General features: G+C 37.5%; 1 pseudogene; it reads left to right on the top strand.

Annotated features, from left to right (window-relative positions):
• The first annotated feature begins 7,092 nt into the window (after positions 1-7,092).
• LOC107721789 (helicase with zinc finger domain 2-like) overlaps positions 7,093-13,662 on the top strand; it is a 21,252-nt pseudogene continuing 14,682 nt past the window's right edge.

Genomic DNA, 13,662 nt, shown 5'->3' with positions numbered 1-13,662 from the left:
TGTGGTGTTTATTAGGCTAATAAAAAAAAGACCAGTAGATCAGTCCTTTATATCTATTACATCTATTTTAATGCTGTTTTGCATGACTCAAAAAAAAATATTAGGCTAGTTATTTAACAAAAGCAAAGTTTAGTATAAAAAATACTGCAATCGTGTTTTTAAAATGAAATAAAAAGGCTGTGATACAAAATCTTAAAATATAAAATTGTCCCACTTGTCCCACTTTCATACATTTTGCACCTATGAATTGGTCGTAGAACTACAAAATGAGTTTAATTTAATAAATTTAATAAAGATTTAATGTGATTTTAAGAGCTTTGTTTATGTGAATGCTGCGTGACTGTGACGTGTTTTAATGGGCGTGGCTGGAGTCGCATTCAAACACTGGAGCGGAGGCAGTTGCCATGGAAACGGGGCGCAACACTGTAACTGACAAACTGTAAATCTTCATCTCTAGCTGCTGTTTTCTGCTTTCAGGTGAGTTTAGTCCCTAAAATCACACAAATATCACATACATCTGTTCCAGACACTTTCTTACATGTAACTGACATGTTTCTGTTGAATATTTACTTCACAGAAATGTTTTACAGTCGTTGAAAAAGTCCGCTAGCATCTCAACTGTTTTAGAGGAGGTTATGTTAGGCTAAATCTGAAGCTTGAGCTCTTGTTTATGAAAGTTTGGGCTTTTAATCACATCTTTATGTGTAGATGAGAGGTTTTGGGAGTTTTGTAAAGGTTTTGTTGTCAGTGGTTTATTGTATACTACAAACAATTATTTCAATTTTCTGCACAGAATAAGGTAGAAAATATACTTTATAGTTTATGTACTGTAATAAATGATATGTCAATTAGCACTGCATCATTCATTAATTGTATTTATATATTGTGTTTATTGTCTTAATGTTTCATCAGTTCATTCTGCTTTTTATTCAGTTTAGCTGCAGATATAACCTGGCACGTCTTAATTCGAGCGCGAGATCACTTCTCTTTCAATGCGAAAACTTCTTTATCTCATTTTCATAAAATAAAATGCTATAGTATTTAACTTTTCCTCTCCATCAGCGAATGATGATTGCGCCTGATGTCTGTTTGCTATAGCAACAAACTCTTCTTTTATGCATCTGATTATCAGATAAATCTCGCGCTTTTATTTCAAGGTTGTTGTTACTGCTGTGGTTATTTTAACAATTTCCTTAGTACATTGTTAAAACACATTTATCATTCAATGGAACTGCGCGTATGCTTAGACACTTACATTTTTGCTCCCTCCATGCAATAAATGCACAGCCTTCGACTGCTCCGGTAATGTCGTCTCACTCGTCGGTATGACCGAGAGCCATTGAAAAACTACAGAAAAGTAAAACTACTTCACTTTAGCATTACTGGCCACGAGTACTAAGGAGAGATCACACATTAGCTGCTCAAAAATGTGTCAGTGTGTGAGACGAACAGAGCGCGAGCGCAGTCCTGTGACAGTCACAGGCGGTAAATAAATAGTGGAGCGCGTGAAGGAGAGATGCCCAGGGCACGAACAGTTCAAGGTCTCCATTAATTCGTGCTTGTAGTAATTTAATGTGTATATATTTTGATTCATTCGATTCTTATCGTTTTAAATCGATTACTGTCCGAAATCGACGATTCACGATTCAAAATCCATGTTTCAAGATCGATGCATATATGCATCGTCAGGGTTTGTAATCGATGCATCGAGAAAACGAGTGAATCGTTACACCCCTACCCAAAACACAATCCTTGACTCATATTTTCCATTCACTGACATATCTCCATTGCAGAATGTCTGATTTTGTAGCCTTTAAAGACTTACTAAAGCATGCACTTTATAGAGCAGGTAGTAAATGAGCTGAGAATCCTGAACATATGCACCCTTGAAAGCGCACAATGTAATTTCTTCACCGTTAGCAGCAACCACAGGATTTGTAAAATGGCAGTGGTGTGTTTTCCAGTGCACAGTCCATCGTTGGGATAAAAAAAAGTAGTCCCAGAGATCAAAACATTCACAACTGGTGGTTGGGTCGCTGAAACAGATTGAAATTCCATTTTGTGCCATTAGTGGTGTAGAAATTACACACTGCATTTACAAAAAGCATTCACTGGAACTGGCACTTTGAATCCAAAACATGCCTCTGTCTGCCACTGATGGGACAAAAATGGGAAGTCCCTCCACAAACTCATTCCACTGGTTGAGTGAAATGAATAATGTTTAAATGTGGACATGCTGTCAAAATTGTTAGGGGCCTTAAAATGGGAAAGGAATCTGACCAGATTCTGAACAAGACTTACTGAATGCAAGTGTTCCTAAACCTTAGACTAGAATAGATCATTAAGTCTGGCTCAAAGTCATTCATAGGTTGCCGCCTACTGGTGTAACAGTTACACTGTAAAAAAATTGCTGTAAAAAAACCGCCATTCTGACAGTAACATCCTGTTTTTTTCATTACAACAGTACAATCCCTTAAAAAAAACAATGTATTCCGGGTAATATTTGTTGTTTTCGAGAAAGTAGCCCTCTGCAGTCCTTGTAGTAACAGCACTCAGATTCGACACTGAGACTGTGTTTCAAATCACACCCTGCACCCTCATTCACTATTCCCTGCATGAGTTTACTAATACAGTCCACCTGACAGAGAGAATGAAAACTAATGAGTGAATTCAGACAATGATGAACAGCTGCTGTTAACGAGCAGAATCGCTGAAGAAAAGAGCAAGAAATGAAACTACTATTGACATACAGCCACAGCCTTAGATGAAATCAACCGAAATAAAACAGCAGAACATGATCAAACAACTCCACAAACAGCATTACAGTTTGACTTTATTTCTGTCATATATCTACAAAAATTATTTGAGAATTAACAGAGGTTTAGATGTTTTATTGAAAACATTTTGTTTGACCTCACCATTGTGGCCATCAGGGTTTGCTTTAGTTGGGCTCTTGACCCTTCACTTTTTAATGCTAGTTTTTCTGGTTGTTGGAACTGTGTTTTTAAAGCACATTTGTTATAACAAGAAAAGCGTAGAAAAATTACAATTAAATGGGTTTGGTTAGTTATTGGTGATGATGAAATCATCATTCGGTGGCTGATCTTCAAAAACATCGTGTGGTTTTTCACTTGTTTCATGTTATTTACGATAGCTATATGACAACTTATGTTCAAAGTCTTTAAAACTACGGCATCGTTCAGACACACAGAGACATCAAGAATTAGCATATGAATCTCAACAATGGTGACGATAAAAAGTTCCATGCTGCAATGCATGCTGGGTACCAGCACAGGACAAAACTCATCCATGACTCCCAGCATGCATTGCGGCATGAATAAATTGTGCAGCTGAATTGTCCACTTATTTTCTTTAATTCTTACTAGGTGCTTTCATTTTTGCTTTTGTTTTGTGTTGAGTTTTAGTAGCGTGTTTTGTGATGTTCAGAGTCGATCTGTTTATTAATTTTTTTGATCGTCACCGTTGTCGAGATTCATAGGCTGATTCTTCATATGAGTGTTTCATAGCATGTTAGAGCCTTCCTTTCTTTTTTTTTTGAGTGATGTGTGTGATCGGTCATATTAGCTAGCTTGTTCTTTTGCTCTAATATGTTACCATAAAATCGCTTTGGTACAAAAAGAGATTCTGGACAAAATCAGTGAACCTGGTTTTTAAAGATGATTGTTATTTGCTAATCATAATCAACAGCATTACATATTTTGCTTTGGACCTGTTTTACCGCAACAAAGGTGTTGAAAATCACAATGGCTAAAGTAGCAAAATAAAGACGGTGGTAAAAAGGTAAGGTTCAAGAGCCCAACTAAAGCAAACACTGATCTCCATCATGGTAGTGTCCGAAAACAACAAAATCTAAACCTCTGTAACTCTCAATAAGATCTTCTGTAGATGTCTGACGGAAATAAAGTCAGTCTGGTAATAATTGAAGCTAGTGATGCTGTTTTAGGAGTTGTCTGATCAGATCTTGAGAAATTTAATGTCTTCTTTTATTTCAGTTGATTCATCTAAGGCTGTGGGTGAAGTCAGTTGTAGTTCTTATGTTTCTCTTTTCTTCAGTGATTCTGCTTGTTAACAGCAGCTGTTCATCACTAATGCTCAATCATCACTTAATTAATCACAGAATTATCTCATTAACTTCAGCACTGCTTCACATTATAAGTATTCATTTAAAACTGAAGATTTTGTTGTGGGGTTTAAAGGGTTAGAGATGTAAGATGGAAAAGAACAGCATGAAATGTAATTTAACAGTAATAAACTGTAATTAATTTATGGCAACAATCTGTAGAAAAACTGTTATTTACTGGCAGCACGGTTGCCAGTAAATAACTGTTTTTCTACAGTTTGTTGCCGTTAAGTCAAGGAAAAAATGGCAATATACTGTAAAACGTAAGAGTCAGATTTACCAAATGAAAAAGGTTAATTTGACTGAAATATTTGTGAACATCCATAGAAAAAAAGTTATGCAAAGTCATGAACTGATAAGGAGAGTAAATATTGAACTGAACTGTATTAATGTGTTTTTTGCACAAGAGAGATGTTAGTTTAACGTAGTTTTGTGGTTCACCATTGTGCTGGAGAGTAGAGCCTGTGCTTCAGTCAATGATGAGCCACAAACACTGATGTTCAGCTGCTTTATTTAAAGGCAGTAACTGTGGAGTTGTTGATACAATAATGATCTCTTAGTTACTTCATCTCACACATGCATGCTGTAGCTAACAGTGAACTGCAACGATTTGAGTAAAAGTCATGTTTTTAGTTACTTTAATATTACACATTAAGTGTTTGCAGTTTTATACTAAGAAATATTCCTTCTCAGTGGACTCAAATTAAATAAGTTCACAGTACTAACATCGTATGAATGCTAGTTTTTAAACTCTAACTGTTTGAAGCAATGGGAGCAGTGTTAATTTCCATGGTAGAATTACGGTAAACCACTGTAAAAATTAAGAGTTCTAAATTAACGGTTGAGAGCTGTAAATTAACAGTACCTTAAACAGTAAATTACTGTTATTTAACGGCACAATTTTTTACAGTGTACCTATACATGGGTCACTGAACTATTAGCAATTACATTTTCTTGCAATATTTTGATAAATGGATTTGGAAAGGTGATGGATTTTTTTTATGGAGATGCAAAAAATTTTGCTTCAAAAATGTACTTATGTTGCAATAAGGAAATGGTGTAATAGGCCACACATGGTCAAGAAAGGGTCAAGGGGTTATTGAAAAATAGCAAGCTGAGATGTGCAGACGATATGAAGACACGGATGCTCAGCCCAAATATCATGCTTCTTCTGAATGCAGTCTATATGCATGTGATCAGTCTAGACTTACGAAAATGCTTAGCACTGTAGAACTCACAGTCATATGACTAGCTTAAATCATCTGACCAATCCCCAGATCAGTATAGCAAGTCACAGTGAAGAAAACTTGAACACTTAATGTATTTTCGTCTTAATGTAATTTGGTCCACAAAACATACAGTATATATTGTGGCATAATATAACATTCCAGTATTCTACAATAAAATTGTTTTTCCTCTGAGCATCTCTGATCTGGTTCTTTTTCCTGTGCAATGGTTTGCAGATGCCCCACCTTAATTTTTTCTCTTAACCATAGACAACACAAAATCTAATCTCAGCACTTTTGATGAATGTCTTTATCTGAATATCAACATTTGTCAGGTTTAGTCAGTCAAAACCGTTTTGAGGTTAATTGATCTTGAGGATAATTTTGTCTAACTGTGTCTCTGAAAAACAGTGATCTATGACATTGCATTATGTTGAATATCAAAGTTTTTGTGTGTATTTGTTAATGAAGGATTTGTGGAGTAGAAATTATAGTTTGTTTGTTTTTTAAGCAAAAGATCAAATTTGACCCTTGGTGTAAGATACAATAAATGTAATACTTATTGTAACTAATGGGGTTATTATTTAATATTCCCATGAATTAGAAACTTCAGACATTTTCGCTTTCTTTAAAACCTATAGCCTAGGTTCAACATTACATTTGTATTCACAGTGTTGCTATTATAACACATCTTCAATTAAAATATGGGCAACTGAAAATTTTTACCTTTTAGATTACTCTCCTTTACTGGGATTCTGCTTTGTCTGTCATTAGCAGTGTTGGGCAAGTTACTTCCATTACTGCGTTACAGCAAAAAGTAATATACTACTGTAATATTATTACTTTTGTAATGCATTACTCCCAACACTGGTCATTAGTTACTTAATTATTCAACTAAATAATCAAAATAACATTTTAAATAGAATAGTTGATTTAGTATTTTACATGAATGACAGTTTTAAAAATATATAAATATTAATAAGAATTATATCAAAAGTTATTCATACATTCTGTAAAATTTAATCCAGGGGGGCTTCTTACCCCAGGTAGGGGGCCAGTTTAACCCAGTATGGGGTCATCTTAACCTCTCTTTCAATATTTTCCATTTCACGCTGTAACAACTAAATTAGCAGATGTTTCTATTTATTTCCTATAAATAACACAATGGCTGATGCATCATCTTCGTGCACATGCTAATCTTATGTTTAAAAGTAATCCACATTGATCTTAAGGGGCGTATCTTCCCCTATTTTATCCTATAAACAAGTGAATGAGACAGACAGACATGTAGATGGATGGACACCTATATCTTTTTGGTGAACGTGATTTCAACAAGTACAACATGTTCCTGGATCAACATCCTTTTTGATCCTGGAACAACATTCCAATCAACCAATCAGAATTGAGGGACAATTTTTCAAATGTAAGTTTTAGGCTTAGAGTCAGGGTTAGATGCGTCGAATCTACACCCTTGTAATTCACTCATCATTTCCCTTTGATTTTAGGAATAAATTATGGGTAGGGTTAAATTTAGGGGTAGGGATTGGGTTAGGTCTATATTTTTGAACAGTAATGTTGATCCAGGAACATGTGTTACTTGGCAAAATCACGGCGACCATTTCTTTTTACATGCTCTGTCGTTATGCAAACAGAAAAAGGGAAGGGCTGCAAGGGCAACCATGACCAATGACAGTCCGCTCGCTCTATCTCTCTCTCCCAGCAAAACGAAACTCAAGTAAGCGGCGACTGTAATAGTAGTACAGGACGATGAAGTTGGTTTTGCGTTGTGTGCACTTGATGGAGATGTTTTCGAGTGCAGGTGACCTCACGTTTCTCCACTCAAAAATGTAAAGGTAGGTTAAAAACGAATTAAGCTTTTTATTTGTGGGGAAAAGATGGGTAGCCCTACTCTTCCGTTTCAGGCGTGCCGCTTCTAATTGCACAGCGCGCGCTGTTCTTATTTTCCATATACTTGGTTTATATTAAAGTGAATTTTCATTAGGCTATTAGTGCAATATTGTCGTTTCCTTGCATCAGCCGTTGGGTGCGACACTTTAACAGCAAGTGTAGTTACATTTACAACAGGGTCATTCACAGTATTCATAATAATAAGAAATAAATATTTGTTGATATTTTGTCGTAACGGTCGTACAAACATTATGACTGTTAAGATAAACAAAAGATAAACATGTTCATTCAGACTGAAAATTTCAATTCAAATGATGAAGGAAACGGTGTAGCGCCAAATAGTCCAACGTCCGCTAGTATCGATACTTTCGATACTGATGTTATATCGAAAGGATCGATCCTCACATAAAAATATCGATTCTAAAGTGCATTTTTTAACCATTAATTTTATTTATTTATCAAGAAATTCGGTGCATAAAAAGCTTCTAAGTATATTAGCGAATAATTGTGTTGGATAGAACCATTTCTCCTGCTCATTGGAACACACGCAAATGCTGAAAGACAGAACCAATCACTCACAGACAGCGTTCGCTGCTGACGTAAATACATATTCTCCGTGAGAGCAGAGCCCAAAGCTTGTGGCCAGTGGTGTTCGGACTGGAGTTTGAACCTCTGCTGCATGATGTAAACGGGAATCACCCACGAGCTCTCCCGCGAGCCGTCCCAGGGCAGCGTAGGGGGAAAAATTTTACTCTATCGCTTTGTTCTAAGCAACAGGGGGGTCCCGGGGCTCGAAATTCGCAGGGTAGGAGGGGGTAGTGACGCTGGGTGTAACTAAAAAGGTGCCATTGTCCGGTGAGGTCCGGTTGGGGAGTTACGGAACGATCTCATATCGGGTATAGTTGCACCTTTGAGGTTACTGCCCCAGTAAAGGGCTAAAAAACAATTATAGTATATTTTATTTCTGACAGCATAAACAAAAAAGGCCTATGAAATGTTAAAAAACGTGGCTTTAAAATCGAATATTAAGTGAGTATAATTACTGATTATATTCTTTTAATAATTTAAAAGATCAGTTTAGTTTAGAGGTATCGGTATATCGGCGATACTGGGCTTGAAAAATACCAGTATCGGATCGAAAATAAAATAAGAGGCTTAATGGGCGTGTAAATCCAACCGAAATGTCACAAACTAGAAAAAGGAACCACAACGAGTAGGACAAAGGCTCTCCAACTGTTCTTTTATTATGCTTTAATAGAGGCTACATAAAAGTTGTGCAAAAAGGTGCTATAACGCGTGAAGTGCAGGGTTCAAATTCAAAATTTTACTGCACATTTCTTTGTAAACCTTTCCCTTCCTGGGTGAACACAGTCAGGAATTAATGAATGACTGTTCCTCCTATAAACACCCTATCTCTCCATGGTAGTGAATGTGTGGAATGTGATGTGTGGTAAGATGTGAATCCATTTTTAGTGTCTGAAGTGATAAACTTCACCTGAACTTCACTTTGGCACCTGACTGCTCAAAAGTAGTCAAACTGGTAGAATTTCCTGGTGCCAACACAAAAACTTCTGCATACTTGTGACATGAGGATATATGATGGTAGTATTAGTGTTGGGCACTAATAAAAAAACAGTGTTTACTCTAGGACAAAGCGATCACCTCATAATTAGGCAGGGCTGCTCAGAAACAACCTGTACGCTTTGATATCTGACCCCTGTCTGTGTACCAGAAGATAAATATGCAATGAAATGAATACTTATGTATATGCACGTTTTTTGTAATGCATTTGTGCAATATTTACAAAGGTACTTTGCATAGTTTTTCTGGAGAGTTTTTCACACACTGACCTAAAATAATCCTTACATGATCTGAAGCCCTTTTTATACACTGCCATATTGACATGAAATAATCATAATATGTCCTACACTCTATTTATCCACCCTGACAAATATATACTGCATATTGCCATTCACAGGTTTCAGGTTAAAGAGGTTTTAACTACAGTAATATCAGTCTGAATGCTACCTGGCCCAAAACCTGTTTTATGGAGATAAATTCCCTTGTTTTTGTGTTTTTTCACACCGTTAAATCTGGTTGCTAGATGTTGTGAGCACTTGTCAAATGGGAAAATAAGTCCTTTGTTTTGTCTTCTGTACATGATAATCTTGACCTTGTATTGTAATTTGTACACCCCCAGCTCTTCTTTCCCACATAACCATAACAACTCTGACCGACAATTAAATAATGCTTGTCTTTCTACTTCCCTATAGCGGTTCAAAGGTCTAAATATAGCAGTATTTTTTATAAATTTGAATTATATTTGCATACTCTCTTATGTGAGCATTATAGGGGTCATCTAATGAGCTGCGTTCTTCTCTTTCCTCACCTTAGGCTGAATCTACAGCAGTATTTGAAGCTGTGAGTGCCAGCTGAAGACGCGCGTTCATGTCAGACTGTATATGTTATGACTTGAATCTGTGGAAATGTCTACAGTACAGTCTAGAGATGCTCAGCTGCAGGCATTCATGCAGATGTATGAGCTGAGAGCTGCTTGTAATGTCTGTACTCATAAACAGTCACGTATTTCTTACTCCATCATTGCAACACCTCACTGTTGTTCTCACAATCTTTTGCTAGTCAGAGCAAAAGTCAGAGGTCACAAATGGAGCCCTGTGTCTTACCCACAACCTAGTCGATATGAAGTGTGTTGGTACTTTAAGGAGGATGTCGGGTGCTATATGCATCATAACCGTTGCACTTTTGCCAGTAGCCCAGAAGAAGCCGCGGTGTGGAACTTACAAAAACACACAAACCTTGATCACAAAACATTAATTCATCTAATAACTCAGAGAAAGCGACTGGATGAATAGAGCAGGCAAGAAGATGGTCAGTTGAGCGCTCATGAGCCTTCATCGTACCAGGAGAAACTCCTGGAAGAGTACAGATGCAGCAGCAATGAGATTCTTATTGTAAGTAAAAAAATCTGCAATCTGTATGGAAATCTGCACAAGAAAACTGCACTTAACGCAACACTGCACAACTACGTAACTTTAATGTTTTAAAGACCTGTTATCTTCAGTATATGAAACCATGCAAATTAAAGGGATAATTCACCCAAAAAATGTCATTCAGATCACTTTTTTGTCTCATAAACCACAAAAGGAAATACTTAGAAGCCATAAAACATTAACTATTAAGTTTGTAGTTAAAGGGATAGTTTAGAAATTCTGTCATCAGAAATTCTGTCATCATTTACTCACTCTCCACTTGTTCCAAACCTGTAAGTTTCTTTCATCTGCTGAATACAAAAGAAGATATTTGATCTTGATATATTTTATGTTGATAACCAAACAGTTGACAGCAGCCATTGACTTCCATAGTATTTTTTTCCATACTGGAAGTCAAGTCAATGGCTACCGTCAACTGTTTTGTTACTCACATTCTTCAAAATTATCTTCTTTTGTGTTCAACAGAAGAAAGAAACTTATACAGGTTTAGAACAACTTGAGGGTAAGGGATGACAGAATTTTCATTTTTGGGCGAACTATCCCTTGAATTATTTTACTTACCTACTAACTTAAAAAGGAACAAAATCCACAAGTAAATGTTTATGGGATAGTTCACCCAAAAATGAAAATTCTGTCATTAATTACTCACTCTCATGTCGTTCCAAACCCGTAAGACCTTTGTTCATCTTCGGAACACAAATTAAGATATTTTTGATGAAATGTGAGAGCTCTCAGACCCTGCATAGACAGCAACGCAACTGTAATGTTCCCAGGTCCAGAAACGTAGTAAGGACATCGGTAAAATAATCCATAGGGCCTTTCGCACCGCTTTAGTTCCAGAACTAATGTACAGTACTAAAGTACTGGGACCAATGTCTACTTACGTCACGAGTAGTACCAGTTGTGCTGGTTAGTCCCTGCTCCGGAGTAGGAGCTAATTTGGTTCTCGAAAAAGGCAGTCCGGTACTAAAATCGCACCCAGTTCCGGCGGTGCGAAAACGCCAAAAAGTGGGTAGTTCCACAATTAGTTCTGGTACTATGAAAAGGTTCCCGCGGTGCGAAAGGCCCTCATGTGACATCAGTGGCTCAACTTCAGTTTTGCGAAGCTGCGAGATTACTTTTTGAGCACAAAGAAAACAAAAATAACAATTTATTCAACAATTCTTCTCCCCCGAGTTACGTCTTCCGCCATTTTAGAGAGTATCACAATGCATACACATGCTTTCCCCTAAGCGTAAACAACGCTGATTGCGGAGATTACGTTCATGTGTGCGCTTTATCCCCCAAACGTAAACGCTGATTACGTCGATTACGCTCTTGGGTACTCTCGGGTTTGGAACGACATGAGGGTGAGTAATTAATGACAGAATTTTCATTTTGGGGTGAACTAACCCTTTAATGTACATCTAGACGCATGTATGTGTATTTTGCAGATCTCTGAGCAGGTGGATGATGTGTGTGTTACACATGATGAGAATCTCTGTTTGGACTGTTTACAAGAAGACAGTGAAATCAGATGGAAATTCACAATCACCACTGAGGTCAGAAATCAGAACCAGCACTAACCAGCATCATCTTACACTCAGCCGTATTGCACACTGATTACCTCCTTGTTTTTCTTGTGTTTGTGTAGAGGTCCTTGGCTCATGTGGCTCTACTGAAAGCAGAAAATGGTGCTGTTTTCTCTTTGAGTGACAGTTTAAAGAACACCTTCCCCCCAATCACATACATTGCAGGCCACCACCTTCACTCCTCTCACTCCACCTACCAGCTGAGTGTGTCTTTCCTGTCGTTCCGCCCCGGTGTGTATGAACAGTGGTTGGTATTTGACTTTGATATGCGACCGGTTCTGCTCAGGAAACTGAAGGTGAGAGTCGGTCAGCAGTTCCATGTCCAGCCAGATGAGGCAGAAGAAAGCGAATGTGCTGAGATTCTATCGGATGAGCTCTGTAACAGTGGAAACAGGGTTATCATGCCCTTCTTTGCCAGAAAGGAGAAGGACGAGCAGTTACTTAGTAAATACAAACCACCCCAGATTAACCTACAGTTTAATCCCTATGCAGATCACAGCTCCCCGCTTCATCGTGACAATTACAGAGAGAGAGCACACCACTTCCTATTCAGAGAGGAAATTGCAGAGGAAAAGCTCATTAGCAGGTACGTTAGTGTTTGTTTCAGCATTGTTTAAGCCAGGAATGCCCAATCCTGTTCCTGGAGATCTAGCTTCCTGCAAAGTTCAGCTCCAACCCTGATCAAACACACCTGAACCAGCTAATTAAGATCTTCAGGAGCAATTGATAATTACAAACAGGTGTGTTGGAGCAGGGCTGGAACTGAAGTCTGCAGGTAGGTAGATCTCCAGGAACAGGATTGGTCTGAAATCAACAACGCTGAAAACAATTAAATCTTTAGAATCAGCTGCAGTAAATGGTAAGACTATTTACGCTACAAACCAGTATGTTTATGATTGCAATAATAAGTTAAAATAAAATAACAAATACCAGTTTGTAATATCAAGCAGCATAACTGACTCTTTTTGCACCGTTATTTTGGCTGTGCCTGTTAAAAATAAGGTGGATCTTTAAACATTTTTGACCAAGGACACATTATGTTTCCCATATTTACTTCTTTTTAAATGCAAATTCAAGCCTGTTCTAATGATAGTATAAAATGTGGGCAAAGTTCAACACATCTTGATATAATCAGGGCCGGATTTACGCATAGGCATTCTAGGCACGTGCCTATGCTCGCTCGTCCAGTGGGGCCCAAACACAGTGAAGAGATATATAATATTTTTGTTATACTATGGGCTATCTACAACAGTAAAAGAACCAAAACCCAAGAAGATATTGCGCAAATAAAGATAACAAACAATAGGGTAAAAAATTACAAACTATTTCCATGTCTTCCAGCTTTTTTATGTAGGCTACGGAAACTTCTTGTCAGCGGTGCCCCGCAAATTTGTCAATAAAATAGTTTCGCAGCTGAAAAGCTACATGACATTTCTCAGTTGCGAGGTTCTTGAAGCAGTTTAACTTAAAGATTTGCTATTAGTAGACGCTGCTGCTGAACGCTGCTTCACGCGCTTAATCTCTCTCTCTCCCTCTCTCTCTTTCGTTCTCTCTCTCTCTCTCTCTCTAATAACCGCATGAGACTGCATTAATAACTGCATTAGCCTGCATATCAATGGCTCAAGCCTACGTTATTAGCTCTAAAATGACGTTTTGGAATTTGAAGGTTTGGGATGAGGTGCGTAAAAAATTAGTTCCACACACGAGATTTCAGGACGGAAACATGTCAAATATCTTGAAACAAAGGTTATGTGGCCACGACTATATTGTGGTTGTGACTCCAGGCCGTTAAAATTATTAGAGAA

Source organism: Sinocyclocheilus rhinocerous, unplaced genomic scaffold, assembly GCF_001515625.1.
Source record: "Sinocyclocheilus rhinocerous isolate Xijiao unplaced genomic scaffold, SAMN03320098_v1.1 scaffold1112, whole genome shotgun sequence".
In the NCBI taxonomy this organism is placed as follows: Eukaryota; Metazoa; Chordata; class Actinopteri; order Cypriniformes; family Cyprinidae; genus Sinocyclocheilus; species Sinocyclocheilus rhinocerous.
Note: the sequence above shows the minus strand (reverse complement) of the source record. Positions and strands in the feature narration are given on the sequence as shown.